The sequence below is a fragment of the Myotis nattereri genome (assembly GCF_964212035.1).
Source record: "Myotis nattereri genome assembly, chromosome: 1".
NCBI lineage: Eukaryota > Metazoa > Chordata > Mammalia > Chiroptera > Vespertilionidae > Myotis > Myotis nattereri.
The window spans coordinates 55,950,121-55,962,678 of NC_138075.1; the positions used below are offsets into that span (position 1 = coordinate 55,950,121).

Below are 12,558 nucleotides of genomic sequence, written 5' to 3' on the forward strand. Positions count from 1 at the left end.
TATGTTACCTATATACCACATTAATTATTATATAGATCATAAATACTTTTATTTGTGTGATTTCTCTTTATGAACTTTCCTAGGTAGGAAAAAACTACGCAGTGGAATGTTGTGATAAAACAATATTGGGTGTCAGGAAAATAGACTCCATTAGATCAGTGACAATGTGATGGTGCTTGTAGCTCCTGAGGGATGTCCTAGAATGTTTGTTTGTGTCTAAAGAGACTCTTCAGTTGTTTCATACACTCCATCTTCATATGTTTCAATTTTGAAGATACATCAGATGAATCTGAGTAGCAGATACCATGTAATACCAAAACCACACCTCACATTCACCTGTTAACAATTTTCTTGAAACAAACTTAAATATTTTCATTTCCTATTTGCTTACAATGAATAATTTCAAGAAATATTCCTCACTCCTCTGATAAATGGCCCATAGTAGACCATTAGTCAGGATTTCAGAGCTCCTTGGAAGTCTTTGTTTTAGATTAAACAAGCGTAGGCTAAACACAAGATTCCTACTGCTGCTGAACATGTACTCTGTATGTGTTTTCAATCTTGCAATAAGGCTCCTGGTAATACAAGCCCAGTGAATATACCAAGCCTTTTTATTACCTTGTAAACACTCACCCCATGCAAATATGTAAGACTGATAGCATTTTCTTTCTAACATATACATACTATATAAATATATAATGCATGCATATGTCAATATACTATATGTAAATATATAATGCATGTATATATGTGTATACATACACATATACACAAATGACAAATGTTAAAAAAACAAAAATAGCCTGGCTGGTGTGGCTCAGTGGTTGAGTGTTGACCTATGAATCTAGGAGGTCGAGGTTCAATTCCAATCAGGGTATATGCCCAGGTTGCAGGTATAATCCCCAGTAGGAGAAATGCCAGAAACAGCCAATCAATGATTCTCTTATCATTGATGTTTCTATCTCTCCCTCTCCCTTCCTCTCTGAAATAAAAAAAAAATTATTAAAAAAAAGAGCAAATAGCTCTCATATCAATTTATATTTTGGGGTCTAAATAAAAAAGAATAATACAATTCTGAATGAGATAGAAACTATTACCTAAGTAAATATGACCTCGATATAACCTCAAATAAGAAAAAAACCATTGATACGATATGAAATATTTCAGCCCAAATTTCCACCAAAAGCAAAATATATGACATCAAATATCCCTTACCAATCACCATCTCCCAATTTATCTAATGATGTTGATTAATATTTTAAAATGTAAACGCAGATGTACGTTCATCAATTATTTACACTCAGGATTTCTTTAAAAATCATAATCACAGTTATTATAACATCTGTCCCAAAATTCCACTATATTATCTACACTAATAAAAGAGAAACATGCAAATTGGTGTCACTCCACTATGCCCACCAGCCAATCAGAGCAACTATGCAAATTAACCCAACAAAGATGGTAGTTAATTTGCATAGACAGGTGCAGAGCAAAGACTGAAGGCTCCAGCTGGAGTGAAGACTGAAGACTGAAGACTGAAGAATGAAGACTGAAGACTGAAGAGGCTTGGCTTCTCTACTGCAGCCACAGCAGAGAAGCCAAGCCCCGCTGCGGCCGCAGTGGAGAAGCCAAGCCTAGCTGTGGCCGGACCAAAGGCCTGGGGCCCGGGTGCCGGAGGAAAACCGATGCCAGCCGCCAGGAGACAGAAGGCCTATTGCGCAAATCTTCATGCAATGGGCTTCTAGTTCTTTTATAATGCCTGCTTCTTTTTTGATTGAATAAAGGACTTTTTGTGTGTGAAAATGTGCATATAATTTGAGTGTTTGGATTATGTTATTATTCTTTCAAAAAGAATTTGTTTTCTTCTGGTAGTAGTGTTTTACGGTTGTGAGAGATAACCTAGAGATGAACTAGGGTCTAGGTCAGGGGTGGGCAAACTTTTTGACTCGAGGGCCACAATGGGTTCTTAAATTGGACCGGAGGGCCGGAACAAAAGCATGGATGGAGTGTTTGTGTGAACTAATACATGTTAACACTGCTGCTGGTGAAGGAGCGGAGGGGAGAGCAAGAGAACCCTCCACTCTTTCGGCTCCGCGGCCCGGATAGAACAGCCGAACGGGCCGGATCCGGCCCTCGGGCCGTAGTTTGCCCACTGCTGGTCTAGGTTCATTCAACACAGGCCAATATTTATTCCTCCTCCTAGGATGTACCCTTCACAACCTCAACTTATGCTTGGGGTGTTCACCTATCTTCACTGCTTTGTAGAGCCTGAATTTTAATTATTCTCCTGTTCTTGTATTCAGCTCTCTCCATTTTCAGCTCCTTTCTGTCTAGCTTCTCACATTCTCAGACTTTGCCTCTAGGTAAATCAGTCAGTGCCTCTAGGGGATAGGTTGGCACATATCTGACATGTTTTTCTAATAAATACATGCACATAAAATAAAGATATAAATAAATTAGGGGAATAAAAATATCAAATCTATTCTCATAATAATGTTTGGGCAAGAAGTAAAGGGAATTGGACTCATAAGGCTTCAATCAAATTTATAATGCTTTATTTATTTTAGAAAAAAGTCTTAAAAACTATAAATTTGTGAGAAGTAAAATAAGAGGTAGTTTAATACAAATGGCTGTAATGCATTTAGCATTTAATAAGTGACATCTATAATAATAAAAGCATAACATGCTAATTAGACTGGATGTCCTTCTGGATGACCTTCTGGACAAAGCCTGGGCTGTGAGGGAAGCCTGAGTCCCAGGTGCCAGAGGGAAGCCAGTGCCAGTAGCCAGGGGAAGGAAGGCCTACTTTTGCATGAATTTCATGCATCAGGCCTCTAGTTCTCTAATAAGTAGTTATTAATTGAAGGCCTAAGATGTGTTGTGTACTGTGCTAAGGGCAGATTTCATACTAATAAAACAGGCATGGTCCTTGACTTTCTGAACTTTACAATCTGGTATCTCACAAATATAAATATACATATATAAATTAAATATAAATAATAGATAGATATAGATATAGATATAAATATCATGGTAAGTCGCATGAAGAAACTACAAGGTGAAAAGGTAGAGATGGTTGTGGAAAACAGTGGTTTTGTTATATCAAGTGTTTGGAAAACAACAACAGCTCATCCTTGGTTCTCAGGAGCTGTGTCAGCTACTTATTTACAATTGAGGATCACTCCTGTGATCTCTGTGGAAATGGGAAGAAGCTGCATGAACAAGTTTGGGGACTCAGAACTTTGCTATCATGCACCAGCAGTGATAGGAAACTGGGTGTATGCTGTAGGAGGCAGTGATACACAGGGGAACAGAAAAAGAGCAACATGGGGAACAGTTCCATGGAGAAGACATAGGAAAGGAGAATGAAGAGCATTAAACTGTAGCTGAGAGGATAATGAGGAGCTAGATCAAAGCCAGGGTGCAAAGAGCCAAAAATATACTAAGTGGATGTTGTTTTTCTATTTGATTTTCTACCCTAAGGTTGATGTTACTTCAAGAAACATGGGTTATAATTAAAAGTATTACAGCAATAAGTGAAAACTACTGAACAAAATGAAGCTAAGAGTATAAGGCGCAGAAGAATATACTGGGGCAGGCATTCCCAGAATTCGCTTGAAAAATGTAAGAGTTGTGTGTACTTTTGAAGGAGGATAAATGTTAATTGGTGGAATAGATGAGCTGTGCTTCTCAGTTATCTGAAAGTGACATAAAATATTTTTTATTTAATCTAGAAGCTTCAATGAGATAACTTCAAAACAAGGGATCTAAAAATAAGCTGTTAGTCTCAGGATTTTCTCAATTGCATAAGCAATGTCCAGTTTGATTTTCATTCCTGGAGAACTGCGGTTTAAGGGCTCTCATCAGTGCTATTAAACCCTCAGCATGGCAAAACCGTAACCAAAACCAAACTATCATTTAAAAGAAAAATGACACATTAGAAAAAAAAACATTCAATAGAGAAGAGGCAATGAGGTAATAATATTCATAGGAAAAGAACTGTCACAAACCTATAGGAAAAAGATGAACTTAGAAAAAATGGCTAATGAGATCAATGGGCAAGTTAAAAAGAAAAACACACACAAAAGCAATGGGAAAGAGATATTCAATCTCTCTAATATTCAAAGAAATTTTGATTGCAATAATAGTGACCTTTATTTTTTCTTTCTTTTTTTTTTTTTTAACTGAAAAAAAAATTCAAACTAGAAAACATGAAGAAAAAATTAGGGCTTGGTTGAACCTGATTTCCAAAAGTTATCTAATTACTATAGGCTTCCAGTTTTTATGCTATTCAAATACCTGTGATATCCCCACACCCTTCTCTCATGTACCCTAGAAGTCCCCTCTATGGGCTGTATGAATACACAGAATAATATACAACTATTAAAAAGAGCTAGTAGATCTGCTTGTATTGACATGAAATGATATCTATTAGGCAGTGTTAAGTCAACAAAGCAAATTACAGATTAACAGTGTGCAGAATGTGTTCCAATATTTTGCAAAAAGAACAATATAAAATAAACATTATTAACTGAATATCTATGCTTGTATGTGTAGAAAATATTAGTTGAATTACTGAAAACTTATAAGGTTTGGGTGAGGGGAGTCTTAGTTTTGTTTTTTACTTATTTTCTTCACCAAAGTGATACATAAAAATTGAAACTTTTACTTTTTATTTTATACAGTCTTATGAAACTGAATAAGATTAGTTTTGTGACCACAAAGATTTTTAAGCAATATCTCTTTTGATATAAATAAATGGAATTTTACTATGCAAGTTTTTTAAAGATGAATTAACATTCATTTATTTCTCACAAAATTCCTATTTGTTGTTGTTATTCTCATTTTACAAATGAGAAATTGGTGGTCAAGATTTGAGACTTGAACTGCCTTTTCAAAGCTCATGATCTCTCCAATAAAGAAGAAAATATTCAATTATATATCTATTATATATCTATCTATATCTATATATTTGATACTTGGAAAAGACATAAAGATAACTTTGTTACATTCATTTTAGACTCCGGACATGGAACAAATCAATGGCAGAATCAGAAATTGAGCTTATGTTTCTTGGCATTATTTCTTATTCTTTTAATGACAATAACAATAATTCCCAAGCATTAAACATATCTTCACAGCTTATATTTTCTTACTTTTTTTGTATTTGCCTACTGATTTTGCCTTAAAATATTTAGAGTTCAAAATACTACCTTTATATTTATGCAAGAGTTCCTATTTAAATCTAAACCTCAATCTCTACCACTTGCTAAGCTCTACTATGCAGAAGACAATCTTTGGGGTCTGAGATATTTTCTGATAGCTGCTTTAGAAGAAGTGTTGCTTAGAGCTCACTATGATATGCTGATTTCAAATTTGGTTGTGCTTGCTGTTACCTATGGAGATAATGAATATTCTATGCTAGAAAAACAGAACTCAAAGCTAATTTATTTACTTAATAGTTACACAAGTTCTTCTGAAGTCTATATGCCAGTTAAAAAAACACACCCACATACAAAAAAAAAAAAAAAAAAAAACCCAAACACCCGTATTTAATCCAAAATCTAGGCAGCAAACTGAGTCATTAACTCTGCCACAGTCCATAGCATCTTCCCTTTTCTACTCTTCTGTGGATTCTTCCTTTGATATACCCGTGGAATTGCCTGTCCCTTTCCTTTTGTTACTGTAACATCCCAAATTCAAGTCTTTACTCTTACTTGCCTCAAGAATTGCATTAGTCTGTTAGTTTATCTGCCTCCATCCCTTCCTCTTCCATCACATCCTTGTATTACCACCTAATTTACCTTTTGAGAACACAGGGTATAATATTTGGAGCCACCATTTAAAACCATCAATTGCTTGCCACACTTTCATTATTAGAGAAAAGTTGCAACTCATTGTGACTTTCCTCGCCAGTGATGACTAGACCCTAGCTTTAACTTTTTAAAAAATATATTTTATTGATTTTTACAGAGAAGAAGGGAGAGGGATAGAGAGTTAGAAACATCGATGAGAGAGAAACATCGACCAGCTGCCTCCTGCACACCTCCTACTGGGGATGTGCCCGCAACCAAGGTACATGCCCTTGACTGGAATCAAACCTGGGACCCTTGAGTCCACAGGCCAATGCTCTATCCACTGAGCCAAACCGGTTAGGGCTCTAGCTTTAACTTTTGTCTCTACTCTCAAACACTGTCCATGCTCTAGCCACCCAGATTACTTATAATTTCTTAATATATCTGAGGCTGATGATCATTTTTCCCTGTCTGTTCTCTCTCCTCCTCAATTTTCATTTGATCATAAATACTCTCTTCCTTCAAATTACAGATCAAGTATCACCTCACTCTAAAGTCTTCTGTTGGACTTAAGGCAGAGTTAAAAGTGATTTCCTTATATCTGAACCACAAGAGCAAAAAATAATGTATACAATGGCTACAAACTGTTTTATTGCTCGCTTAGGATTAAGAGCTAGTAATAGCATTGGAGAACAAATTTTATAATTTTACTGTTGACACTATTATAATTTTATTGGCATTGGTTTTATAGTTCAAAAGTGAAGAAAATATAATTTTGCTTTAAGCAATTTTATATAAAATTAGAAAACATTTTTTCTTCATTTAACAGCTCTTCACTACCAAATAATATGAATTATGCGTACACAGTCATTCCTATATCTACAAGATTTAAACAATTCCAGAATGCAGGATATAACCTGGAGGCCACATCTGCAAAGCTGACAATTTTTAGAAACCTACCCAGGTAGTGGAAAAGAGAGGAGAAACAATTTACAACTATGAGCAAAATACTACAGACGAAAGAAGCAAATCAGTACTTCGAGCAAGAGGAGAGACATCTAGTATTTTTCATAGCAGATTTTTTTCAAGCTGGCTACATTTTGTTTCCAACTTTTAACAAGGCCACAAATAACCATATTCCAGTAAGAGTGCTATTTGCACTGTGTCCAAATTTCCTTTGTAGATTTGCAAATACACAATCTCACTCTGGCATCAAATTTATAAGTTTTATCTGTGCTATATACCCAGTACCAAATCATGATTCAAAGGCAGAGTTGTTTTGTTCCAACACACTCCACAGTGGAGTATTTTTGCCTTTTCTTTGAGTTGGCTAAGAAATCTACACCATCTGCATGTTTGCTAGAGGCTTATTTTCTGCAATTTAACACAGTTCAGGTTATTTCCTCTGCACAATCTACACTAGTATAATGTTGTGGTTAAACCTCAATCCAATCCCAAATGATATAGATTTGATTTCTCCCCTGCTATTTAGTAATTTGCCCAGTGGAGCAGGGAGTAGTCTCTTTAAAACTCAATTTCCTCATCTGTCAAATGGAGGTGATAAAACTTGCATAATTTGGGATTATTTCTAGGGCTGTGGTGAGGATTAAATAGATTTTACATGTAAATACTTTGTACAGCCACTGGAACATAGTGGATACTCAGTAAATGTTTACTGATAATAACATTTTAACTCTAAATGAGATATATAGGAAAGTATTATTTAGATTCCATTGATTTCTAATGTGAAAATTGCCACAGAAACTGAGTGGAAATTTACATTTGTTAGTTTTAATACCTAGAAAAAAAAGTTGCTAATAAAATTAATGGCAATAAATTGATTACAGAGGGAATTTTTATGTTCTCACAGGAGTAAACTGGTTTCACAAACTTCAGAAATCTCTAGCTACACACTAACAGTTTATATGCTAATTATAGATAAATTCCGAACTACCATACAGGCAGGACTGAAAGAGGTTTTAACTTTCCACAACTGTTTCCTAACGCTGTAGGAATTTATATATAAATTTGACACACATGGCAAAACAAGTACATATATACTATGTATACTAATTATCCACATTTAAAAAAAAAATAAGCCATTCTCATACTAGTCTGAATTTGTGAGGTTTTACTACACACAAATTAAGTTTTCAAATGTATAGCTTCATGTGTTCATTTTCAATGCAGCTGTAACAATCTATCATTTATAAGAGGTTTAATGAAATAACCGACCCACACCAACATTATTTGAATGTCTCCTGTTTTTAATTTGCAGCAATTAATAGAAAGCATAAACATTTTAAACCTTGAATCCTGTGAGACACAACAGTTTAATAACCCAATTAGTCTTGCAAATCTCTTAGTGAAATAAGAAAAGCAATCTACCACTCTCAAAATTTGATAATACTGATTCATTATTCACAACAGATAAAATCAGAATTCATTAAATGTGAAGTATTGTTTTGATATGCAAAGTCTGTCTTTGAAGAAAAGTGTGTTCATTGCTACAAATGAGTCATAGATGAGAAAGCAACGGTGTTGTTATAGTGTGTTGAGTATGCAACTGAAGCTTCATTATCATAGCCAGAATTCAAGAGACATTTTGTTTGCTGTGTTTTTTTCACACTATTAAAATTTTAAGTCAGCTTTTGTTACTGTATTCTCCATTTAAGAATACTTGACATACAATTAACTACCAGGATCAGGAAGAGAACAGCCAGGGAGAATGAACTTTATTTAAGCATGACTCTACTACTAAATGATCAACTAGCCTGTCAAGTTAAAACCATATACAAGGAAAATTAGAACATATCATAACACTGCAATTAAGGGTGAAAGTCAGCGTAAGCATTTGGAGTGTGAATTCATCTAACTGAACATTTCCCATGGTGATAATTTTTCCCTTTGTGTTTAAGTTCTCTTGTACCAAGAACAAGTGGATCACCAATGCCATTTAAATCCAATCACTCTTCCTTTTGTTTTTGTTTTTTTTCTTTAATTGTACATTTACAACTAAGGCATTATTTTCACGAACTAGGATATTTAAAGACATATTTAATTTAAATGTGCAAAATAAAATTGTGGATGGATCCAGGTTAACTTAAAATTAGCATTTGTAGGAAAATGAAAATGCCACCTGGCAGTGGCAAAGGAGGTGTAGAGGGCCAGAAATAGACTACAAACCTTAGGTAATATGCCTATGGGGGAATAAGTGGAATTTACTGGATTCAAATAATTATTTCTGAAGCTATCCCAGCACTTCCTGACTAAAGACCTGGGGAGAACAAGTCTTCAGATTCACACTGCAGGGCAGGAAGCTGGAGGCAGTAGAAGAGAGATGAGAATTACCATCTGAGGAGCTTGTAGACAAAGCCAGGGCTAGGTGCTTTGCATGCATTATCTCTTCTTGTCCTGATAATTGTCCTACGGGTTACATTTCACCTCCCAATTTGATTTTGTAACTGTTGAAAACAGTCTTAAATATGTTGTAAAACTTTTCTAATATATGATGGATCAGTCTGTCTCACTCAAATACGTTAGGTCACTAACTAAGCCACTCAAGCTACCTTTATCTTTGCATGGATAACACAGTCCTTTTTCTTTATTTTTACTGTTTACTTATGTATAATAGTCTCCCATTATCCATGTGAGAAATGCTCCAAGACCCCCAGTGGATGCCTGAAACTGGATAGTACCTAGCCCTTTATACACTATTTTTTCCTATGCATATACTCCTGTGATAAAGTTTACTATAAATTAAGCACAGTAAGAGCCTAACAACACTAACTAATAATGAAATAGAACAATTGTAACAATCTATAATAATAAAAGTGTAATATGCTAATTAGACCAGACAGCCGAACAACCTTCTGGATGTTGAGACATCCTTTGGGATAAAGTCAGGCAGAGGCGGTTAGGGGTGATCAGGCAGGCAGGCAAGCAGTTAGGTGTGATCAGGCAGGCAGGCAGAGTGGTTAGTGGTGATCAGTCAGGCGGGTGAGTGGTTTGGGGTGATGAGGCAGGCAGGCAGAGGGGTTAGGGGCGATGAGGCAGGCAGGCAGGTGAGCAGTTAGGAGCCAGCAGTCCTGGATTGTGAGAGGGTGCAGGCCAGGCTAAGGGAGCCCCCCCCCCTTGCCCCATGCACGAATTTCGTGCACCAAGCCTCTAGTATACTATAATAAAAGTTATGTGAATGGTTTTGGGGCCATTATTAAGTAAAACAAGGGTTACTTGAACACAAGCACTAAGCTACCACAACAGTAGAACTAATAACCCAGACAGTAACCAAGTGACCAATGGGCAAGTAGCTTATTCAGTGTGGATCCTCTGAACAAAGATGGGATTCACGTCTGGGGCAGAAGGGAGTGGGACATTGTGAGATTTCATCATGCTACTCAAAATGGTGCACAAATTAAAATTTATAAATTGTTTACTTTTGGACTTTTCTACTTATTTTAGTACCACAGCTTACTGCAAGTAACTAAAACTGCGAAAAGCAAAAATGCATATAAGGGGGGACTACTTTATATACCTCATACAAAAATATTAAGATTTTGTAAAAATGACTATAATAAAATAAGATTTGTCTGAAAAGTAGAGAAATTAAAGAAAAATGAGGATATAAAATAAATGAAGGTAGACATAGAAATGTATGCTGTCAGATTCCATAGAGTTATTAAATGGGGGCCTCAATTCTGACATCTCTGGCACCTAATCCATAAAGGAAATCCCAATTTTTCTGGAAGCAAAGTACTTAAAAACAGTGAATTTTGAGGAAAAATTCTGTAAGGGTGCATACATTTTTTTTTCTATTGGTTTATATGCCACTGTACATGGTACTGTATGGTATGTCTGGTATTTTTATCTTCTTGTGAGTAACTATTATTAATTGTTTATCATGATCAAATCTAGATTAATCATCAAAGCATCAACAATGTTTCAGTTGGACTAAAGGGTTGATGCCCAACCTATCTAATAAAAGACAAAAAGGGTAATTGACTGTACCTTCGCTATGCTTCCCATTGGCTAATCAGGGTGATATGCAAATTAACTGCCAAGAAAGATGGTGGTTAACTGCCAAGAAAGATGGTGGTTAACCACCAACAAAGATGGCGGTTAATTTGCATAAGTAGGCGCCAAGCAACAGAGCAAAGCCAGCTGGCCCCGGGCAGGAGCAGCAAGCAAAGGCTGGCATGGCGAGCGAAAAGCAAAGAGGGAAGCCCACCACGAAGGCCTCGGCCACGCCTCCAGGGCCCACGCGTAGTGAGCCAGGAGCTAAGCCCCTCACCCACTGCGCTGGCCCCTCCCGGCAAAGAGCAAAGGCCTGGGTTCCGGGAGCCGGAGGAAAACTGGTGCCAGCAGCCGGAGGAAGGGGCCCCAAGGGGCCCCAAACTGTGAGAGGGCACAGGCCAGGCTGAGAGACCCACCCGAGTGCACACATTTTGTGCACCGGGCCTCTAGTCATCTTACATATGGGATCTTTTTCTTACAATTAATCATTTTTGTTTATTCAAAGGGTTGCTTAGATTCTGATTCTGTCGCTTACTAGATATGTAATCTTGGAAAAGTTACTTAGCCCCACTGTGCTTCAGTTTTATCACCTGGATTTGGGGATAACAGTACTGATGTCATTAGAATTAAATTTAGGATTAACTTAAACATTAAATTGTAAAAGTGCTTAGTACATTGCCTGGTTCCAGTTAATTCCCTATAGTTCCCTATACAGTGATGATAATGATAACATATAGATGTCTAGTTTTGCCTAAATCATCTAGCTAACATGATAAACATCAAAAAATCCAAGATGAACCTTTTCTTTCTTCCTTTGTGTACAGTTAGGGAGGGAACTAACTGAACACTGAAATCTTCAGAAGTGGTTGACTTAGTACAATTCTTAGTAAGCATTCTTAGAACAGTGTTCTTGTGCTCTTAAAAAAATATTCTTATTCTTTCCAGATAATGTATTATTTGGGGCATTTGTAAAGAAAAACGTGATCTGTCTTAAAATTCAAAAATGGCTGTAGTTAGCATGAAAAAACAACAACTTGATTTACAAAATGATTTACATTATTTTTTTGTACCTTTATTCGGGTAGTTTTAGTGTAGATTTTAGATTTTAAAAGATTTTTTAAAATTATCCATTCTCCCATTGTAAACCTTAGCTCTACAGATTGCTTGTATAATATAAATTGTTTGTCTATTCAAATTAAAGCATTCCTTTATACTTCAATAACAACTTGCTGCAACTATAGTGGAAATATATATGTTGTTCCATATATTATCATGCTGGGTTAATTATTCTATTTTGGTTATAAGTGACATAGACTCAAGTAACTACAAATAATTAAAAGGTAATTTTTGTAAGCGTATTTAGCATAATGGAGAAACAAGACTACACTACAGTTCCATATTGTTCTAGAACCTAAGGAAAGCTGAACTCAGTCTAACAGGTGGGACAACATCTAGTACAGTCAGATCTCATGAAACCATGGACAAGAATCGCCTTCAGAATTGAAGGCAGCCTGGCTAGTGCAGCAAGTGACTGCAGATGGGATCCTCACTCAAGATGTCCAGCCACACCATGACTCAGCTATTCTCATCATGTATGCTTTTCCATTTCATCCTTTCTGTTTTTCCACTGACAACTGCCTTCTCTTTCAACACTGTTAATCCGCTGGCTTCTATCTATACATCATTTTGATTTATTGTTAATTTTGGATCACTTATTACAGCTGTTTACAAACTTGTAAACTTTCAATGC

General features: G+C 36.1%; 1 protein-coding gene across 1 annotated transcript in view; it reads right to left on the reverse strand.

Moving 5' to 3' along the window:
* Positions 1 to 12,558, reverse strand: part of UNC13C (unc-13 homolog C) — a 709,455-nt gene that overhangs the window by 165,493 nt on the left and 531,404 nt on the right. The gene's annotated exons all lie outside the window — the stretch shown is intronic.